This window comes from Budorcas taxicolor, chromosome 15 (genome assembly GCF_023091745.1).
Source record: "Budorcas taxicolor isolate Tak-1 chromosome 15, Takin1.1, whole genome shotgun sequence".
Lineage (NCBI taxonomy): Eukaryota > Metazoa > Chordata > Mammalia > Artiodactyla > Bovidae > Budorcas > Budorcas taxicolor.
Genome location: NC_068924.1, coordinates 68,480,073 through 68,503,337, shown reverse-complemented (window position 1 = coordinate 68,503,337; position 23,265 = coordinate 68,480,073).

Genomic DNA, 23,265 nt, shown 5'->3' with positions numbered 1-23,265 from the left:
CTTTGGTAAAATTAGTTTGCTTTTGCATTTTTGGAGGGGAGGAGAGTGGGTTATTTATAGTCTGGCAATCTATTTATAAATTGAAAGTTGAATGTTAGCCCTGAAGTTATGACTTCACATGTGTTGAGATTCTGGCAGTTTCTATATCCTGATCACTCTCATTTACTCACTTATTCCTTTATTCATTATATAAACAAATATTGATTAGGTTTCTACTCTGTGCCAACAACTACAGCCTATCCTTAAGAATATTACAGTCTGCTAGGAGAACAAACCAGAAAGCAAGTAATTGCAATAAAAATGATGTGAACAATGTGCAGTACATCCTTTTAAAGTAAGAATGTATTCATTCTCCTAGATAACATCTGGTTAATTATTATGTACATATTTGTGTACCATTAAACTAAATAGAGAAGGATAGAAATTAAATAGAGGAAAACCTTAAGGAACATTTCTTTCTAAATATCTATTTTTATTCACCCTCTTGTCTTCATCTACCACCTACACACTGAAGACAACCAAATGATTATCAGTAATTGCTATCGCTTTTTCTTACCCCAGAATGGAATCCTATTTTCATCTGACTTTTGGCAATCTGTTGGTAGATGTTCCATAGATCTCTCAAATTCATTCTGCTTAAAACAAATTCATTATGTTCCTTCCTCTCACAAAAGTGGATTTTCCTCCTATATATGTCTAATTCTTGTTAAGTGTATGATCACCCATGAAGTCACCCCGACTGAAGTCTCAAAGCCTCAGTCAATGTTGACTGCCTGTCTACAGGCTACAGCCTATACGTTATCAAAGACTCCTCATCGGCTGCCAATATTCTTCCTTTCCCTTTTAGGTAAACACATGGACACAGAACCTTTATGTCCCAAATTAGTAGGATAAGAAAACAATCTCAAGTTGCTAGGCAGCAGTGCTTAAAGAGAAAGCTCAGAAAATTAAGTCAGTGCCTTCGTTATTAAGTGTGATCACAATGTTGTCCCTTTCCCTGCGAGTAGAAAATGTTTCTCTTTAACACAGTATACTAATTTTAAATTCTATTGATCTAAGAACTTCAAAAACATCCTCATACACATTTCCACATTGATATACTTGCTGAATTTCTCTTCCCTTCCCATCACTGACATTTCATGCTTCTAAAGGTAGTTCCAGCTATGAATCCTAGAGTCCTTTTCAAATGCCCAAATGTTCAAGGTATGGATGGGGAATTCATACTTCAGCTCATATTTATGAAGAAATAGGCTATTCATTGTTATTAGTCATTGAAAATATAATCAACATCACAATAATGAAAGATATCACAAGTTGGCCCTTATCATATTCCAATTGTTCCTGAAATTTCTTTCTGGTCCATGCTCCTTATTTTATTTTATTTCTTTAAAGATTTTTTTTTAATTTTTATTTTTACTTTATTTTATTTTACAATACTGTATTGGTTTTGGCATACATTGACATGATTCTGCCACGGGTGTACATGAGCTCCCAAACATGAACCCACCTTCCACCTCCCACCCCACATCATCTCTCCAGATCATCCCCATGCACCAGCCCCAAGCATCCTGTATCCTGCATCGAACATAGACTGGCGATTCGTTTCTTACATGATAGTATACATGTTTCAATGCCATTCTCCCAAATCATCCCACCCTCTCCCTCTCCCTCAGAGTCCAAAAGTCCGCTCTACACATCTGTGTCTCTATTGCTGTCTCACATACAGGGTCATCATTACCATCTTTCTAAATTCCATATATATGTGTTGGTATACTATAGTGGTGTTTTTCTTTCTGGCTTACTTCACTCTGTATAATTGGCTCCAGTTTCATCCATCTCATTAGAACTGATTCAAATGTATTTTTTAATGGCTGCGTAATACTCCATTGTGTATCTGTACCACAGCTTTCTTATCCATTCATCTGCTGATGGACATCTAGGTTGTTTCCATGTCCACTGTTCTCCATAGTGGCTGTACTAGTTTGCATTCCCACCAACAGTGTAAGAGGGTTCCCTTTTCTCCACACCCTCTCCAGCATTTATTGCTTGCAGATTTTTGGATCACAGCCATTCTGACTGGTGTGAAGTGGTACCTCATTGTGGTCTTGATTTGCATTTCTCTAATAATGAGTGACGTTGAGCATCTTTTCATGTGTTTGTTAGCCATCCGTATGTCTTTTTTGGAGATATGAACCATTTGTAAAGTCTTTATTGAATCTGTTATAATATTGTTTATGGTTTATGTTTTGGGTTTTTTTTGGCCCTGAGTCATGTGGGATATAACCTCCCTGACCAGGGACCAAACCTGTATACTTCCAGCCTTGGAAGGTGAAGTCTGAGACACTGGATCGCCAGGTAAGTCCCTGGTCCATGCTCTTTGAAAAGCCATTTATTAATTCATGAGCATAAGTGTAAAGGTCCATAGTAAGCAATGAATCCTATTCTCCCTTGTAGGCTGTATTAAAAAAAAATTGTGTGAGCATTTAGAGTTTTACACCTCCTTGAACTTGGGAAAGTGTTTCTAATTTTCTAGGAAAAATAATAGTTATTGGGGAAAATAACTATAATTGTTTTCTTTTTTCCTTCCTTCATTTTTAAATGTATTTTAAAATAGTTATTTAGCCTGCCAAATATGAATTATAGGTGAAAAATGAAAAGTTTAACTATGTCTTTAAAATGTGTGGTTTTAAATGGAATAGTGCAGTAGATACAGAGGAAAAAACTGCTTTGAGGGGGAGGAATAGTTAAAGAAGACAGTTACTCCTTGAAGGGGTAGAAAGAGAGAAGCTTCAATTTGCTTTGAATATTTCTTAAGTTAATGGATTGTTATATCCTGAATTCTCGAATGACTGTATTTTCCTTCTATTTTTAAAAGAATTGAAGCTTTGGTGTGCCTTAATACTTCACATCCTTTTTACACCTGTGTGTCCTGACCTGGTATGATGGCCCAGCATTATTAGCAAACAGTTGTGTCACTGCTAAATACATGTTTATTGGTCTATGCAGTCACCCTACAGATCACTTCCCAGTATGCCAAGGGGAAAATGGAACTTACTTCATCCTTGATCAATGTGTTATCATATTTATAATATGGGAGAAGGAAAAACCGGACCAAAGAAGAGCTTGTAATTCACAAATGCCAACCTCTCAAGTGCAGACAAGAGTCATATATTTGAAAGGATGATTTCCGAGCATCATCACACAAGCAAAGAATCATCGTTAGTAGCTACTTATAATTCATGAAGAAGCACTTTAGGAACATACTTCTGCTAATTATTGTGTTGCACGTATTCTGATTTCTATAAATCAGACTAATGTAGACTTGTTTGTATACCACAGCTTTCAGTATGGAAGTAAAGGAAACATTTATTAACTGTTTTGTTTTCCCTTCCCTGAGATGGTTTGAAGTAAGACTTGTATAAAAAGGCTGCAAGTCACAATGCAAGGTGTAGTTTCCTTGGAATGAAGTCCAAACTATAGCCTATTCTGCTTTGCCAATTTGTCTGGAAGCCACACACACATGGGCAAATTTGGGGATCAAAATTCAATTAGATTTGCCCCATGGAAGAATGAAATGCTTCACATGTGGAGGTTGCCCATTAAGTATCATGACCTTTCTGATATTGCTGAGTTGAGATGGGTTAATAGGATTTTATTTTGAAGAGATGGTTGAAGGAGAGAAGAGAAGAATGAGCTGGGAGATATGAGTTAATGGGAAAAAGGAGAGCTTCTGGTTTCCAGCGTGGGAATTCTGGAGTCAAAAAGACTTGAGTTCACATCCTCCTTCCTCTTCTTTTGCCTACCACATCTCTCTGCCTCAGTTTTCTCTTTTGTAAAATAACACCTTAATAAATCTATCATACCGGTTGCTCTCTGGATTATTGTTATTGATGTTTAGTTGCCAAAGTGAAAGTGAAAAGCTAAAGTGAAGTCGCTCAGTCGTGTCCGACTCTGCGACCCCGTGGACTGTAGCCCACCAGGCTCCTCTGTCCATGGGATTCTCCAGGCAAGAATACTGGAGTGGGTTGCCATTTCCTTCTCCAGGGGATCTTCCCAACCCAGCGATCGAACCCGGGTCTCCTGCATTGCAGGCAGATGCTTTCTTTTGCGACCCCATAGTCTATAGCCCACTAGGTTCCTCTGTCCATGGGATGTCCCAAGCAAGAATACTGGCGTGGGTTGCCATTTCCTTCTCCAGGGGTCTTCCCCTGCTAGGGATCAAATCCACAGATTCTTCACCGCTGAGCCACCGGGGAAACCCATGGGGACCAAATGGCTCAGCATGCTCTTTACCTTGCAGTGGCAGGTCTTTCTTGAGTGGTAGCTTTTTTTTTTTCTTCTTCTCCTTATTGTATGATATCTTTAAATTTTCTTAGAAATTAAAAATTCATATTCTATTTCAGGTTTCTTGATTTTCAGTAACCATGGTTAGAAATTTTTGATATTTTGTGGCCCTTTTTTCTCTTAGTATTCTTACACTCTATCCTTCTCTTTTTAGCACCCATTGTTTCTACAGTTTATGTAACCCTGTGCTCTCAACAAGAAATAATTGACTCGAGAATGCAGGGAAATGAGCCTGTATTCAAATGAAAAGTTGCAAACCCTCTGTCAGTCTAAGACTTTATACCTTTATATTCCCCTGTCTCCTTCCAGAAAACAAACAAATCCATGCTTCATTTCTGTGGCTTTTTTTTTTTTTAACTGGAGAATAATTGATTTACAATACTGTGTTGGTTTCTGCCGTACAACATCTAGAATCAGCCAGAATTATGTATATATCCCCTTCCTCTGGAGCATCCCTCTGCTTCCATCCCATTTCTCTAGGTCAACACAGAGCGCCAGGCTAGCCTTCTTGTGTTATATAGCAGCCTCCCACTAGCTAGCTATTCACACATGATAGTGTATATATGTCAATGCTGCTTTCTCAATTCATGCTAGTCTCTCCTTCCTCTGCTGTGTCCTTTTGAACCAGATATGTACATAAATATTTGGGAGGAGAGCGGTGTTAGACATAAACTCATTGACCTAATTCTAACTTTACAGAGAAGCAGTATTTTGGGGAAGACAGAATAGAGATATAGGCAGGCTGAAAACTGTCATCATCATAATCATCACCTTGAAAAAGCATCACCTGCTTACGTGGATTAAAAGAGAAAAATATAAGGTGAGTTTTATAGTCTCTGCTAATCCATTAGGAGGAAAGAGAGGAGGAGATACCATTGATTTACTGTGTGTTTAAATTATACTCAATTTTAAAACCAACTCCTTCTGCCAGAGATCCCCACCATAAAAATTACATAGCTCTCCCTCCCAGATTCCCTATTCAGTTCATTTGCATTGTGTCCTCTGTTTAGCCTTTTTTTTTTTCAGAAAGGATACTTTTTATTTGAGTTGCTTCTCAGTGCATTGTGTTCCAATGTTAATTTCATGTTATGGCACCATATGGACGATAAAAGAAAAATAGTTTTTGAGGTCTCACTTTTCAGGAATGGGGGATGTGAGACTCAGTTAATAAATAAGATCCTCTAGAACCTGAGATTGTTGCTGTTGTTTAGCTGTTAGGTCATGTCTGACTCTTTTTGCAACCTCATGGATCATGGCCCCCAGGCTCCTCTGTCCAAGGGATTTCCCAGGCGAAATACTGGAGTGGGTTGCCATTTCCTTCTCCAGGGGATCTTCCCAACCCAGGGATCCAATCTCAGTCTCCTACTTTGCAGGCTGATTGTTTATTGCCTGGGCCACCCAGGAAGCCCAAAACCTGAGATAAAAGACTGTAAACTCAGAAAACTTAGTTCTAAATAAATATCTGATGAGTTAATAGGAATTTAAACAACTATTCAAATGCAATATGTACAGCTTGTATAGTGTGTGTGTATGTGTGTTAGTTGTTTAGTTGTGTATGACTCTGTGTGACCCCCTGGACTATAGCCCATCAAGTCGTCTGCCCATGGGACTTCTCAAGCAAGAATACTGGAGTAGGTTGCCATTCCCTTCTCTAGGGGAATCTTCCCAACCCAGGAATTGAACCTTGGTCTCCCACATTGCAGGCAGAGTCTTCACTGTCTGAGCCACCAGGGAAGCCCTGGTGTGTGTGTGTGTGTGTGTGTGTGTGTGTGTGTGCATGCGTGAAATAAACTATATTCCAAGAGGAAGGGGATTTAGGCTATTATATTATATATTTTAAAACTTCATATTATATATTTAAAAACGGGGCTCAGAAATGAATTTTCCCAAGATCATAGAGCTTATTAGGACCAGATACCAAACTAGAAACCAGACTTCTTAGACCCATTGCTCTGTGGAACATACAAGACTGACTCCCATAAATGCTCTATGTAGACTTTATGGAATCTGACTAAGAACTAAGGAAAAATGGTTTGCAACTGGTTTTAAACTATTTTCAAGCATAAGCAGGATTATTACTGTTACATGAATGATCATAAATGACTTTCCATCCCATTGGGCTTCGGGGAATATATCAGCTTGCAGCTAACTCTGTACTAGGGAAATACTACTGGCAACAATCCACATCATTTGCCAGGACGGCAACCACCTTTCACAATCGAATGAAGTTTAATGCATTGTTGTGGTGGATTTGAGGCATTGCTCGTAGGAAATATTTGCTATATATATCAGAACAAAGGAGGGAGTTAATTTATTGGTCTAATTTTTCCTGGTAATATAGGCTAGTCATCTAGGTCATAAAGGAATGAGTGTTGGACCCTGAGTCAGGTGACTTGAAATTAAATACCCGAGTCAACGTTTCCCTTAATAACCACATGATTTCTGGTAAATCACTGAATTTCTCTGAGCCTCAAGGTACCCTTTTTGAAAAATGAAAGAACAGCTTCTAGACGATGTATTTTTGGGGAAATTATATAAATTAATTCAGGTAAAGCACAGTGCTTAGTCGCTTCATTTGTGTCCGACTCTGTGTGGCCTCATGGCTTCTCTGCCCATGAGATTCTTTCAGCAAGAATAGTGGAGTGGGTTGCCATTTCCTCCTCCAGAGGATCTTCCCTACCCAGTTATCGAACCCAAGACTCCTGCATCTCCTGCATTACAGGCAGATTCTTTACCCTGAGCCACCAGGGAAGTCTTTGTAACCATAAAACTATTTTCTATGTCAGTGAGTTTATTTCTGTTTTGTATGTAAGTTCATTTATAGCATTTGTAATTTTAGATCCCTCATACAAGGAACATCATGATATTTGTCTTCCTTTATCTGGTTTACTTCATTGAGTAAGTGTTAGTTGCTCAGTCGTGCCAGACTCTTTGAGACCCCATGGACAGCAGCCCACCAGGCTCCTCTGTCCATGAAAATTTCCAGCCAAGGACACTGGAGTGGGTTGCCATTTCCTTCCCCAGGGGATCTTCCCAACCCAGGGATGAAACCCAGGTCTTGTGCACTGCAGACAGGCTCCTGCTTCACTGAGTAGGATAGTCTTTAGTTCCATCCATGTTGCTGCAAAAGGCATTACTGCACAGGTCTTTTTTTTTTTTTTTTTAATTTTTATTTATTTTAAGGACATATTTCAAAGCAACGAATATTTTTCTTTTTAGCTTACTTTTCCAATAAAGGTATTTTAAGCTGAAAAAAATTATTTTAATTGGAGGCTAATTACTTTACAATATTGTGGTGGTTTTTGCCATACATCGACATGAGTCAGCCATGGGTGTACATGTGTCCCACCATCTTGAACCCCCCCTCCCACCTCTCTCCACTCCCCACCCCTCTGGGTTGTCCCAGATTATGGCTGAATAATATTCTATGTATATATATGACATCTTCTTTTTGTTTTTAAATTTTTTAAGTTATGTTGACTACAGAGTAAGCTGAATCACTTAATCCTAAAGTCATCAAGAAACAACATTTCTCTCTGTCTTCCTCTCAACCCCTACACAAGTTTAGACTAATTCATGACAAAAGTTTTAGATATTCAAATAGATGATACCTGTTTTATATGAGCAATAGACGTAGGCCATTATTTCAGCTTCAACTGGCTAATTCATGTTTTTTTACACAGGCAAATTATAGGGATTCATTTTCACATCAGATTTTGTTGGTATTTTCCTATTTTACAAGTGCTTTATGTCCTGTCAATAATCATGGTCTATACAACAGATTCTTATAGGTTACTGTGGTGATTCCATTTTATTTTAAGAGGATAGGATCAATCACCATCTTTCTGACATTGTCACGATGGGTTTCTGCCGGACCAGATGATGGGAGATATATAAGATAACATCTGGAAGATATTTCAATATTACAAAGCTCTAGAAGTAGGATCAGTAAAAGTATGTGGATGGATATCATGAGTCTCACTATGTTATTTGTGACTCCCATTCAAAATAATTTATTAATTCAGTGCCTGTTTCATGTCACATTGTTCCTAAGAGGTGAAGAGACAAAATGGGTTGAAACGTGTTCTCCATATGAAGTAGCTCCATCTTTGGGGGTATAGGACCTGGAGAGAGAACTGTATTTTACAGTAGTGGATACAATGCAGTACTAATTATTCTGTTAATTTCTCCTAACTACATATGAGGTGGAATCATTTCTCAAAAATATAGTGTTTAAACTAAAACTTAGGGGGAGAAGAGATTGGTTAAGGGAGGAAGACTGAAGGAAGAGTATGAGATCTTTGCTTCTTCTCCATGCCATTTTTGTCAGTCACTCCAGTACTCGTGGAACATAAACTATTATGCCTTCAGGTGGCCCTTCAAATAACTACTAAGAGAGCATACCAAAGGACAAAGCAGACTCTAAGCACTAGAGTTGAGACAAGTCGTAGCAAAGGAAGGACTAGTTGTTAATGGGAAGTGAGGAAGGTGCCTTGGGATGAAATTATAGTAATTTATTGAATATTTATTCCGTGCAGGCTAAGCATTTTCCATACATTAACTTGTTTAATCCCCCAAAAACCTGTAGGTAAAACTTATTTTTTTAATTTTATAGATGAATTAATAAATACAGGCTTATAGGAACCAGTAGGTTATTTTCTAATATGCATTTAGAAAATGAATAAAAGTATTGTACAAAAAACCAGATTTATCTAAATCTAAGGTCATGATCTTTGGGTTATGTTGTCTTGTCTTTAAAAATTGTGGTTATCACATTGCATTTATCATGGATACTATAAGTTTTAAAAAGTGCAAGTTGCAAAAAGCTGAAAAAGCAGGCAAATAATGAAAGAAGAGGATTTGGCAGACCAAGACATTAAGAGATGAGTGGTTATTAAATAAATCCAAGTTACAGGAAGGGGATTAATACACACATGTTGAAAGATACAAATGCTAAATGAAACTGGAATTATATATAACCCAGATCAACATTGTGCAATAAGGATTTTAATAAATGCTGAGGCTATTGAGTATTTGGCAGCCTTCATAGAATAAAAAGCTATTGGATTTTGAAAGTCATCTCATGGGAAATATTGGAAGCTGAATCACTTGAGGGATATAAAGCTAAATTGGATAAAATATATCTCTGATCTCCAAAATGTTCTCTCTGTGTTAAAGGCATACACAAACACACACATTCAAAACAACTTTAAAGTTTTACAAACTGTATGTCTCAGTGTATTGAAATAATGAATTTAATACAAGTAAGTAAAAAACTTGGAACAGAAAACCTTTCCAAAAATCAATTTCAGGTAGAAACTAAAAAATTGTAGAATAAGTTGGAGAGACTAAAGACGCCTACAGTTGGATGGAAAACATGCAGTCATTTAAAAATAATTAGTTTTGCAAAGGGATACATGAATGGAAGGTCTTGGAAAGGAAGCAAAGAATTAATTTCCCTAAAGGCACTGCAGATAAAACTGTGGTTGGCACATTTCATTCTGCAGATACCCTCTTATTGGTATCTTGTCTGTTCTCGTGGGTGACATTTTGGAATAGTGTGTACTCTAATGATTGTCCAATAATGCAAATGAGAAAGGCACCTTTCAGACACATCACTCTGGACACACTGAGCCCAGTCTTGATTAGTCCCTTCTTAAGGAGATCTAAAAATAAATGGCAGAAGTAGTTACCCAGATCTCGATAAAGTGGGAGTTTGGGGCTCTTTGGATTTCCCAGGTGGCTCTGCCAACACAAGAGATGCAGGGGACATGAGTTGGATCTCGGGGTCAGGAAGCTCCCCTGGAAAAGGAAATGGCAATCCACTCCAGTGTTCTTGCCTGGAAAATCCCATGGACAGAGGAGCCTAATGGGCTCCATAGGGTTGTAAAGAGTCAGACATGACTGAACAGTTAAATACTGATGAGACCCTTTATCTTGTCTAATATCCCTGGATTCTCCTTATTTAACAATGAAAGAGAAGATTATGACATTAAAAGGAGCCATTCAACTGGCCTGATATTTTGTGTTTTTTCACTCTGACTCCCCGGGTCAGACTGGCACTCATGTTCCAGTGCCCTAAGCCTATGTAAGTTCAGGTATTCTTTCTCCTACTTTTTTTAAAAAAAGATTTATCTATGTATTTCATTTCTTGCATCTTAGCTGGTCCAGGCCTCAGTGGTTTTTCTAATGACATTATATGATGCTGTTTGTGCCATCTTAATTTGTACCCACTCTATTCAGCGGAAATCTATCATGATTTCCCTGTTGCAAACAAAATAATGGATTCATCTTCCTGCCACTCAACCAGTCCATATTTCTTACCTTTTAAAATAATTTCTAATATTTCTTTTATCTTCGTTTTTAAATCTTTTACCCTTTTTCTCCATTGTCTTTACTCCAGTCAGTCTGGTGACCACTCGCTATCCGTGAAACTGGGCTCATACTTGGCCACTGTCTAGCTTTTGTTCAAAGTGCTTCCTCTGTCTTTACCATCACTTCCCATATTCCTTGTGCTCTTTCTCCTCTATTTGCATTTTCTAACTTGTTGGAACTCTTTTATCATCTCCTAAAAACAGGTCTTGATCTTCCCTGGTAAACGAGGTCCCACCCTCTTTTCAGCCTGTTTAACACTGCCTGGAGTCTTCCCTGTGGACTCATTTTAACCCACTGTGAGCACTCACTGTGGTACCTGAAGTTTCTGTCACAGCGTTTTTAACATGGGAGATGATGGATAAATATTTATTGAATGTACAAGGATTATGTCTCTGAAATCCTTTGCTTTAGTCATTGCTTAAGTGAAAACTGAATTCAGAAGCAATATAAATGGCTAGGGGTAAAGGCAATGTTTAAATGTGTATAATACATCCATATGTGGGCTGTGCTGCAGTCATTAAAATAAGGCTTACAAAGAGATTTTAATACCATGGGAAAATGATGATTATATATAGTAAATTCTTGACGTCTACAGGGAATTCTTCCTGTTCCCTTTGAAGGTGTCTACATTTTTATTAAGAGGATAATAATAGTAGCCAATACTTACTAATTATTCAAAATGTGCGAAGACATCTTGAGTTGCCCTGCATCTTATTTAATACAGAAAAATACACTGAGGCTCAATGCAATTAAATAAGTTTTCCAAGACCGAGTACTTCCAACGAAGCAATGATGGTTAAGAGGAGGGAAACAAGTCAGAATACCTGAGTTAGAGCCATTGCTTCATCACTTGTAAATTGTTTGCTTTCACTTTGTGTCTATTTTATTAACAATATAGCAGAGATAATACTGTTTGTGAGGATCAAATGACCACAACACCAGGAGCATAGAAAGCTCTAGTCAGAATCAGCTGTCTGTCTATCCAGATGCTGGTATCATGCCTGGTTAAGTGAATATCTGCAGATTCAGTGGAAGGATGGAAGTTGCATCTGAACCCAAATGCCTCTCTTCACTGTATTCCACCTCCCAATGACAGCTTCACTATGAATGCAAGTCAATACATATCCAGCAATGAAGACAGAGCAATAGAGCCACATTGAGGTTCAAATTATAGGCAATCTAATATACTCATTCATCAGCTTACATTATTCACATTCCCTGCGTGATTCAAATTTGTATTTTAGAAAATACAAATCATTACCGGTCAGGGAAATTTGAAATAAAGTCACAACAGTTGAACACATGAATGCCAAGGACTATTACAGGGTTAAGAGAGGAAAGCTGAAAGTCAATTAGAGATGCATAGAATTAAGAATGCATTTAAAAAACAGGGATGGGAGGAGACGGCAAATAACAGAGAAACATGCCAAAATATTAAAAAATATTATATTCAGATTATAAGATTATGTGTGATTTTTCTTGTAAGTATTTTTATTTAAATGTTTTATGTGCTTTTTAATATTCTGTGAAGTTCCATTTTGTTTGAAGTGTTTGTCGTGCAGTTGTTTCTGACTCTTTGAGACCCCATGGACTGTAGGCCTCCAGGCTCCTCTGTCCATGGAATTCTCCAGACAAGAAGACTGGTGTGGGTTTCCATTTCCTTCTGCAAGTGATCTTCCCAACCCAGGAACTGAACTCTGGTCTCGGGCATTGCAGGTAGATTCTTTCCCATCCGAGCTAAGGATTGTTTAGGGTAAAGAAAATATGATAAACTCAGTTCTCCAAAATTTAAAAAAAAAATTGATACCTCCAGATCTAGAGCTTTTAAAGTTTAGGTCTATCTTGAAAGCGGTTGCTTTGACTAGTATAAGGATTTTTAATACATATCAAATGATCCTGTACAGTGCTGGCAGTAATGAATTAGAGTTTCAGGAGTCCTTTCTGTTCTTTGCAAGGTCATCCAAGGAAGAACGTGATCACTCACACTTAGGCTTTCATTCTAATAAGTATAAATAAGAATTTAAAAAATGAATTTTACAGGGCAAATGCATACTTAAAATATAAAATGAAATAGATTGACTAATGGTATCCATCAGTAATCTACATGTACATTCCATGATGTGGTATGGATATGATAAACGTATTCAAATGAAATGCTCAATTCCTCAAATTTTTATGATGCTTAGCAGTCTTTGGCAGGCTTAGGAGTTGACAGACTTTTCTGCCATAAATCCAGACACATTTCAGTGATTCTCACTCTAGCACAAATGACAAGTGATTACAGGAAACCATAGTCTTAAAAGATTTAATGTTCAGTGGTGTTTGGACAATTATAAACAGTATATAAAGTGGTCCTGGTGAAATGCAGCCAAGGGATAATTGACATGCTAAAATTCCCTCCAAGGAGGGGTGATGCAATTACTCTATAATTTCTTACTTTTTTAAGGGGAATAATGAATGATTGGGCTTCCAGGTGGCACTAGTGATAAAGAATCTGCCTGTCAATGTAGGAGACACAAGAGACGTGGGTTCGATCCCTGGATCAGGAAGATCCCCTGAGGTAAGAAGTGGCAACCTACTCCAGTATTCTTGCCTGAAAAATTCCAGACAGAAGAGCCTGACAGGCTACAGTCTATGGGGCCGCAAAGAGTCAGGCATGACTGTGACTGACCACAATGAGTAGTTATGATTTAATCCATTTATTCACTCAACAAATATTAACGGAATATCTGCTCTGGACCAAGTACTATTCTAGGTATTGAGAATAAGGTAGTCAACAAAACGGACAATAGGTACTGACTTTTTCAGAGCTGACAATTTAGGATGTCTATAGGTAGGTTGGTAGACGGGAGTATGAAAGTAACCTTTTTAAAGTGTGTGTGTGTATATATATATACACATATATACATATGTTGCTCTATATGTTTAGAGCAACATTGTCTTATAGAAATTTCTTCATTATCTGATATTCTATAGCTTTGCTGTCCAGTATGGTAGTCACAGGCCACAAGTGGCTATTAAACCCTTGAAAGAAGCCTAGTTTGACTGAAGGGCTAAATTATAAATATTATTTTACTTTAGCTCATTCAAATGTAAGCTTAAACACATAGGGTAGTAGCTACCATATTGGAGAGGAAAGGTCTAAGTAGTTTAAGGATTCAGAGCCTGTATGAAGAGGTGGACAGGGTGTAGAGGTGTAATGGAAATGATAAATAGAGTGGTCAGAAAAGACATCTTGAAGAGACATTTGGTGAAAAAAGAGGTGAAAGAATAGGTCCTGCAGATATTTAGAGGAAAATTTTCCTGGACATAGCAAGTGGGAACTTCTAAGACCTTCAAGTGGTTGCTATGTGTCTTGAAAGAAGAATGGCAACGTAGACCACTGTAGATGCAAGAGAGTGAGTATGTGGGCAGAAAGTGGAGATGTGATAAGGTATCAGGAACTTTGCTGCTGCTGCTGCTGCTTCCAAGTCACTTCAGTCATGTCCGACTCTGTGCGACCCCACTGACGGCAGCCCACCAGGCTCCCCCGTCCCTGGGATTCTCCAGGCAAGAATACTGGAGTGGGTTGCCATTTCCTTCTCCAATGCATGAAAGTAAAAAGTCAAAGTGAAGTCGCTCAGTCGTGTCCAACTCCTAGCGACCCCATGGACTGCAGCCTACCAGGCTCCTCTGTCTATGGAATTTTCCAGGCAAGAGTACTGGAGTGGGGTGCCATTGCCTTCTCTGATCAGGAATTCTAGACTACATTTAATTATGTGTGTGTGAATATGTGGGACTTCCCAGGTGAAGTTAGTGGTAAAGAACACACCTGCCAATGCAGGAGACATAAAAGGTGCAGGTTTGATACCTAGGTCAGGAAGATCCCCTGGAGCAGGGCATAGCAACCCACACCAGTATTCTTGCCTGGAGAATCTCATGGACAGAGGATCTCGGTAGGCTACAGTCCATAGGGTTGCAAAGAGTTGGACACGACTGAAGTGACTTAGCACGCAGACATGCATGGATGAATATGTATGAATTCTTAGTCTGAAGATTTAAGATTCAAAACTCACAAGAGCCTCTTGGTTACTCCAAAGTTCTTTGTGGACCTATAGGTCAGCTAGAATATTTTATTGGGTCACATTTTTATTTCATAATTGAGTCTAGAACGTTAAATATTTAGCAATTCTCTAAGTAACTCTTGGACATGCATTTCCCCTCCATGCTGATGACCACAACCCTCTTTAGGTCTCTCCTTACCCCAGCAAATTTGTTTTCCCCCTTGGGATTGACTGAGTTTATCTTTAATTTTTTTTTAATAGTTTTTTATTTTTTTAATTTTAAAATCTTTAATTCTTACATGTGTTCCCAAACATGAACCCCCCTCCCACCTCCCTCCCCATAACATCTCTGTGGGTCATCCCCATGCACCAGCCCCAAGCATGCTGTATCCTGCATCAGACATAGACTGGCGATTCAATTCTTACATGACAGTATACATGATAGAATGCTATTCTCCCAAATCATCCCACCCTCTCCCTCTCCCTCTGAGTCCAAAAGTCCGTTATACACAGCTGTGTCTTTTTTCCTGTCTTGCATACAGGGTCATCATTGCCATCTTTCTAAATTCCATATATATGTGTTAGTATACTGTATTGGTGTTTTTCTTTCTGGCTTACTTCACTCTGTATAATCGGCTCCAGCTTCATCCATCTTTAAATCTAATGGAAACGTGTTGTGGAGGAAAACATGCCAGTTTTTATAGGCAGACAATTCTGTAAAATTAATGAGAGTTATAGGTTGTGGCACAGAAGGAGATCTGAGTGCAAAACATTTTAGAATTTAGAGGTTTTATCACATAAAACTGTACAGGATGGTAGAAATTTGTCTTGAATTTCATCTCATTGTAATATCTGTCACACTTTCAACCTTCTTGGCACTTAGCTGCCATATAGCAAAGTTTTATCTTAGATTTTGGCTTTACCTATGAGTTTATTTTTAAAAGGATTCTAATTGCTTTGTAAGGGTAGTTATCCAAAGTTTATCTTTAATTAAAAATAGCGTCCATCAGTCAGTCAATCACTCAGTCACATTCAACTCTGAGACCCCATGGACTATAGCCCACCAGGTTCCTCTGTCCATGGAATTTTCCAAACAAGAATACTAGAGTAGGTTGGCATTTCTTACCCTCGGGGATCTTCTTCACCCAGGGACTGAGCCCAGGTCTCTTCATTTCCTGCATTGGCAGGTGGATTCTTCACCACTGAGCCACCTGGGAAACCCTTTAAAATGTATATTCAGGGTCATATTTTTATTGTTAAGCTTCAGAATTTTAAAATTGCTGCTTTTTAAATTCGTTTTCTTATTTTATGTTTGGCTCAATAGTTACGTCAGGAATGTGTAGTTGTTGCGTAAAGAGAGATGAGAAAGAATGAGAAAAGACATTAATATTGTTTGAGTGCCCACTATGTGCCAGGGTCTGTAAATATAGTAACGCTATCTGTTATTTTTGAGTGACACTCAGTAAATTTATCATATGGACAAAATAATGAAGAAAGTCTGTTATTATTTCCTTGTATATATATACTACTCATTATCCATGTATTATATCATTTCATTTGCATACCAAACTTGCAAAGTATCTAAAATTGCTTGTATTTTGAAAATAAGAAAATTAAGGAGCTATAAATTATGTCTTAACACACACTAGTACATAATAGAACCAGTATTCAATCTAGATTGTTTTTAACTGTCAAATCTATGTTCTTGCCATCATATTCTGTTTCCAATTATTGATATATGAAAAATATATAAAATAATATCTTTACATTCTAGTTTTGCTATTTACTATCTGTATTCCCTATTTTTAGGGGCTTCCCTGGTGGCTCAATGGTAAAGAATGCTCCTGAAAATGCAGGAGACAAGGGTTCGATCCCTGGGTTGGGAAGATCTCCTGGAGAAGGCAATGGCAACTCACTCCAGTATTCTTGCCTGGAAAATCTCATGGACAGATGGGCCTGGGAGAGTATAGTCTATGATGTCACAAAAGAGTTGTACATGACTCAGTGACTGAAAAACAATAACAACAACAAAAAAAACATTATTTCTTACAAAAGTTATTCTTGCTAGCCCTTCATTTCCTTGGCTATGAAATAGAGATTTTTGTTTTTAGCATTCACTTAAGATTTATTTAGGACCTGGATCTAGACACTTAGTATATAGTACATTGATTATTTTATTAATCATTTTAAAATATTTAATCTCCATTTATTTTTAAAATGAAAATCTTTAAAAGTTGATCAAAATGGGGATATATATTACTATTAAATATGCTCCACAGTTACTGTATTATATGAGATGATCCATGTAAGCATGCAACAGAGTGCTTAAAACAGAGGAATTATTCATAAATTCTAGCTATTATTAATCATTTTATCAATGTTTCTACATGTGTAAGCAGGAAATGGAAGATGTTATTTGGCATATTAATTCCATGTGGTATAATAAAATAGATTTTATAAACCTTATGCTCCTTCAGTCTTTCCAACCACACCACTCCTAAATTTTGATCTTCCATAATTTACAGATTATATGCAACCAGATACTGTTATTAATGAGCTAACAGGAAAATTGATTAACCTCCTAATGACTTCCTTCCCCAGAACTGAAAATGATCCTGGATTTCCTCAGATGCTTGTGAGGACTGCTGTCTGCCTGTAATCAGTGTTTTTAAAAAGATTGACTTTGGCATCTTGTCTATCCACACATCCTCCCACTTCTAAAGAGCTTGAGGTCTTCCCATTACTTGAACGACTTGCAACAAGGACAACTTAGTGCAGAACATCGACAGGCGTGTTGCTGATGCAGTTTGTTTTCATTTTCTCTTTATTTCATAACTGCGGATATTCACCGAAAGATATTATCTTTGTTCTAGTTTCTGGGAATTCGCTGGCTCCTTTTCTCAAAGTTTCATGTTCATTTTGAGTTCCCCTGCTCCCTTGTTTACCATCATCCCTTTATGGGTCTCATTTTAGAAGAGAGGTTGTCTGTTCAAATTCATTGATCCATCTGGTATCATAAAAACCTTGTCTTCCTTCTGGAAAAGAAATCCAGTGGGACAGAAAGTAAAATCCTCGAAGGTGCTACTTTGCACCTCCTAGGTAGATGCTGATCCACAGAAAATAGGAAAAATCAGGGACAGAATAAGGGACATCAGTGTTCTGTTGGTGTCTTGGTCTGTTTGGCTGGCTAACTTTGGAAAGTATTGTGGGTATTTTAGCCCTAAGGACATAAGGGCTTGTGATGGCTGCAAGAACAAGAACACTCACCCATCCTCCACCACAAATAAAATGGCCAGGGTTGTCTTCATTATGTAAGTTTTAGCAGCAAATATAAAAGTCACAGTGGATTTGGGGTTCTAGTCATAGTATAAGTCTATAGTTTTAGCAGTTATACCATTCAGTTGAAACTAAATGAAATGCAAAAGAAAGAGGAGATAAAGCCTGTAATTTCATACTTAAGTAAAAACTTTACCTAAAACAATGGATAATGAGAATGGCACCCCAAGATAATATATTAAAGGGACCAGTGACTGAATAGTAACTTTTTAAAACTGAAGTATAAATGATTTATAATTCCATATGAGTTTCAGGTCTACAGCAAAGTGATTCAGTTATTTTTTTCAGATTTTATTTCAAGTTATTCCAAGATATGAAATATAAATGCCTGAGCCATATAGTAAATCCTTGTTGCTTGTCTATTTTGTGTATAGTAATTTGTGTCTGTTATCTTCTATTCTTAATTTGTCTTTCCCTCCCCCCTCCCTTTGGCGACCTTGTTTGTTTTCTATGTCTGTGAGTCTGCCTCTTTTTTGTATAAAGACTCAGCTGTATTTTTAGATTCCATGTATAAATGATACCATTAGTAGCTGTCTTTCTCTGATTTCAATAAGTATAGTGCTCTGTATGTCCATCCATATTGCTACAAATGGCAATATTTCATTCTTACAGCTGATTAACAATTTTGTGACGGTTTCGGGTACACAGCAAAGTGACTCAGCCATACATAAACACATCTATTAGTTCTAATAGAATATGCAGTTTTAACAAGAGGACTTCCCCTTCTTATTTTTCTTATTTGGTCCATTTGCTCACAAAAAAAGATTAATTCCATTACCAGCTTTGAACAAAGAAGGCCATGTTTCTCAACTCATAGACCTTTTCCCTCTTGGTTTTCTTGAATGCTTGAAACTAAGAATTTCTGTCTTACTTCTTTGATCTTTGGGCTTGCCAAAAAGTTCCTGTCCTTTGAGGTCTCTCCTTAGTCTTTTTGCCTTCCTAGCAGTTTCTTAATTCCTTTATTTATTCTTGAACCAGTCCTGAGCTTGGTCTTTTCCCAGACTGTCTTAGTGTTTTTTTTACTTTATGGGTAAATTTCCATGGGCCCCTCATGCAGTCAAGATCTGGGGTGTGTCTATTATTTATTTCTTGGACACAGCAGGGGTTTCCTGCTTGTTTTAATATGTTGGTTTCTGAGTTAATTGAACTAATCAATCTAATGAATTTTCCTAAAATTGTTCAACAACCATGGTAACTCCAAGAGCCATCTGGATAGCAGTTAACAGAACTAATCAGTGACACTCCCAGGGCTGAATTTAGTGTGACTGTGTATGGATTTTGGGGGGGCTGTTGGGTGGAGTATGTTTTGAAATTCCCTAGCATGAACTGGAAATAACTCCTGCCATCCTGAAATGTATTAGGCATCTGGAAAATACATTTAAAACATGATAAAATAGTGGAAGTGAAAGTGCTTAGTAAGAAAGGTGGCTATATGGGCACCTTTAGAGGGTACAGGTCAGGAACACTGAATAGGGACCTGACTTATTGTTTTGACTTTGCCACTGATTAGTAACTTTCAGCAGCTCTCTCAACTTCCCACCTAAGTGGATATAATACTTATATCATGGGGGTAGTGTGGAGAATTTTAGTTGGAGATGGATTGTTAAAGCCTTTGTAAAAACTGACTCATGTGTAGATGCTGGTGGTGGACATAGAATAGAAACAGTAGCAGAATGAATATCAATAGCATGAACCACGGTAGTCCTGGAGGGGGAGAGTTCAAGCACTTGTTACCCAGTGGCATGTTTCTTAATTCATGTTAATTAGTATTAGTATTATTTCATTTTTGGTTGTGTTAAGTCTTCGAGCAGTGTAGGTTCCTCTGGCTGCCTTAGTTGCCTCAGGGCATGTGGGATCATAATTCCCTGACCAGGGATGAAACCCATGTCCTGTCCCCTTCCCTGAAAGGTGAATTCTTTACCACTGGACCACCACAGAAGTCCCAAGTTAATGTTAATTATGCAGATGGTAGCAAGGGTTTGGGGGTAAGGCCATGCAGGCTATGCCAGCAGAACTCCAAGAAGCGTCAATAACAGCCATCAATATTAAATATCAGCTCACCAAATCCTCAGCTATTCCTCTGCTTATTTTGCAGACATTTTAAAATACACTGACTATGCATAGCTTAATTAAAATGGCAAAAAAAAAAAAAAAAAGTAGTGTAAACGGTGTTAGTCTTCTTGGGTTGCCTTAACAAAATATCATGGACTGGCTGGCTTATACAATAGAAATTTATTTTCTCATAGTTGCAGAGGGTGAAGGTTTGAGATCAGGCTGCCAGCATGTTGGGTTTTGATGAGAGCTGCCTTCTTGCCTTGCGAATGGCCATCTTCCTGCATGTGTCCTTACCTGGTTGAGGGAGAGAATGTGTATGATTATTCTTATAAGGACACTGTTCCTATAGGATCAGGGCCCCACCCTTATGAATTTGCTGCTGCTGCTGCTTAGTAGCTTCAGTCAGGTCCAACTCTGTATCGACTCTATGGACTGTAGCCTGCCAGGCTCCTCTCTCCATAGGATACTCTAAGCAAGAATACTAAAGAAGGTTGCCATGCCCTCCTCCAAAGGATCTTCCCGACCCAGGGATCAAACCAGGGTCTCCTGCGTTGCAGGCAGATTCTTTACCACTCAGCTACCAGGGAAGACCCCTTATGACCTTCAGTTCAGTTCAGTTCAGTCGCTCAGTCTGTCCGACTCTTTGCGACCCCATGAATCGCAGCACGCCAGGCCTCCCTGTCCATCACCAACTCCCAGAGTTCACCCAAACTCATGTACATCGAGTCAGTGATGCCATCCAGCCATCTCATCCTTTGCCGTTCCCTTCTCCTCCTGCCCCCAATCCCTCCCAGCAGCAGAGTCTTTTCCAGTGAGTCAACTCTTCGCATGAGGTGGCCAAAGTACTGGAGTTTCAGCTTTAGCATCATTCCTTCCAAAGTAATCCCAGGGCTGATCTCCTTTAGAATGGACTGGTTGGATCTCCTTGCAGTCCAAGGGACTCTCAAGAGTCTTCTCCAACACCACAATTCAAACACATCAATTCTTCAGCTTAATTACATCTACAAAGGCCCCACATTCAAAAACAGTCACGTTAGGAATTAGGGTGTCAACATATCAATTTTTCTGGTCATGGACTCAATTCAGCCCATAACATGGAGCTTAGTCCAAGCTGAAATATCCTTTATTCCAACTAATGAACTGTGGACTTTTTACCATTTTCTAGCTATTTGAGCCTGAGTGAGTACTTAAATTCTCTCTAAGCTCCTTTTTTTTTTTTTCTCTCGTTTGAGATTATGTTATCTACCACGTAAGTTGTAACAAATATTACTGAATGTGTAAAACATGGGACTTCTCAGGTGATGCAGTGGTAAAACATCTGCCTGCCAATGCAGGAGACACAGGTTTGACCGCTGGGTTGAAAAAATCCCCTGGAGCAGGAAATGACAACCTGCTCCAGTTTTCTTCCCTGGAAAATTCCATGGAGAGAGGAGCCTGGCAGGCTACAGTTCATGGAGTCACAAGGAGTCTGACATGACTACTGAGCACAGCACAAAGTGGATATATCACATATAAAGCACAGTGCAAAACTTGGCCTTTATTAGATGCTTAGTCAAAGCAAAGGTTGGTAGACAAGAAGTAAGAAAGTGAAAGTCACTCAGTTGTGTCTGACTCTTTGTGACCTCATGGACTACAGTCTGCCAGGTTCCTCTGACCATGGAATTCTCCAGGCTAGAATACTGGAGTGGGTAGCTATTCCCTTCTTCAGGGGATCTTCCCAACCCAGGGATTGAACCCATGTCTGATGCATTGCAAGCAATACTTTATCATCTAAGCCACCAGGGAAGCCCAAGATTACTAAAGTATGTAGTCTATCCCTTCTCCAGCAGATCCTCCTGACCCAGAAATCGAACCAGGGTCTCCTGTTTTGCAGGCAGATTATTTACCAGCTGAGCTACCAGGGAAGCCCAGAAAAGAAAGAAACTCAATTCTTTATTTATTTAATGCTGCAACCTTGCTTTGCCACGTGGGGTGAGATCTGCTTTTGCTCACAGCTTTCTGAGGGGGGTTTTATATATCAGAACATCATGATTTTAAGAGAGGAAGCAGACCTTGGGGATCAAGGTGTTCCAGCTTGATCTCATTCCAGTGCTTTTTTTTTTTTTTTTTTTTTCTGCCTACCAGCGAAGAGAGGTCATCATAGTTCAAGAGAATCTGCTTATTGTCATTCAGCTATTAAATAGCAGAGCCAAGATTCCTGACCTCTTGACTCCAGTCTGGTGTTCTTTCCACTACACCAGTTCTTCCAACTTTTTGTCCATAGATGATCCTCACATGACATATCCCCATAGGTTCTGGCAATACCCAGTATCATCACATTAGCCAAAATGCCATGCCTTTTGCTCTTACTCAGTGAAGAAAATTTTTTAAAAAAGTTAATGAGAAAAGCAGTGACTGGGTGCAATCTTGAATATCCTCCATTTGTAACATTCTATCTTATAATGCACATCAGTTCAGTTCAGTCGCTCAGTCGTGTCTGACTCTTTGCGACCCCATGAATCGCAGCACGTCAGGCCTCCCTGTCCATCACCAACTCTCGGAGTTCACTCAGACTCACGTGCATTGAGTCAGTGATGCCATCCAGCCATCTCATCCTCTGTCATCCCCTCCTCCTCTTGCCCCCAATCCCTCCCAGCATCAGAGTCTTTTCCAGTGAGTCAACTCTTCTCTTGAGGTGGCCAAAGTACTGGAGTTTCAGCTTCAGCATCAGTCCTTCCAAAGAACAACCAGGACTGATCTCCTTTAGAATGAACTGGTTGGATCTCCTTGCAGTCCAAGGGACTCTCAAGAGTCTTCTCCAACCCCACAGTTCAAAAGCATCTAATCTTCGGCGCTCAGCTTTCTTCACAGTCCAACTCTCACATCCATGGAGTCTAAAAGAATGGTACCGGCGCGTCTGTTTGTAGGGGAAGAATAGAGAAGCAGGCATAGAGAATGGACTTATGTACACAGGTTGGGGGAAGGGGAGGTTGGGATAAATTGAGAAAGTAGCTGTGACCTATGTAGACCACCAAGTGTAGATAGAGGGCTAGTGGGAGCCTGCTGGATAGCACAGTGAGCTCAGTCTTGTGCTCTGTGGGGAGCCATCCCATCCCTGATGGATGGGATGGCA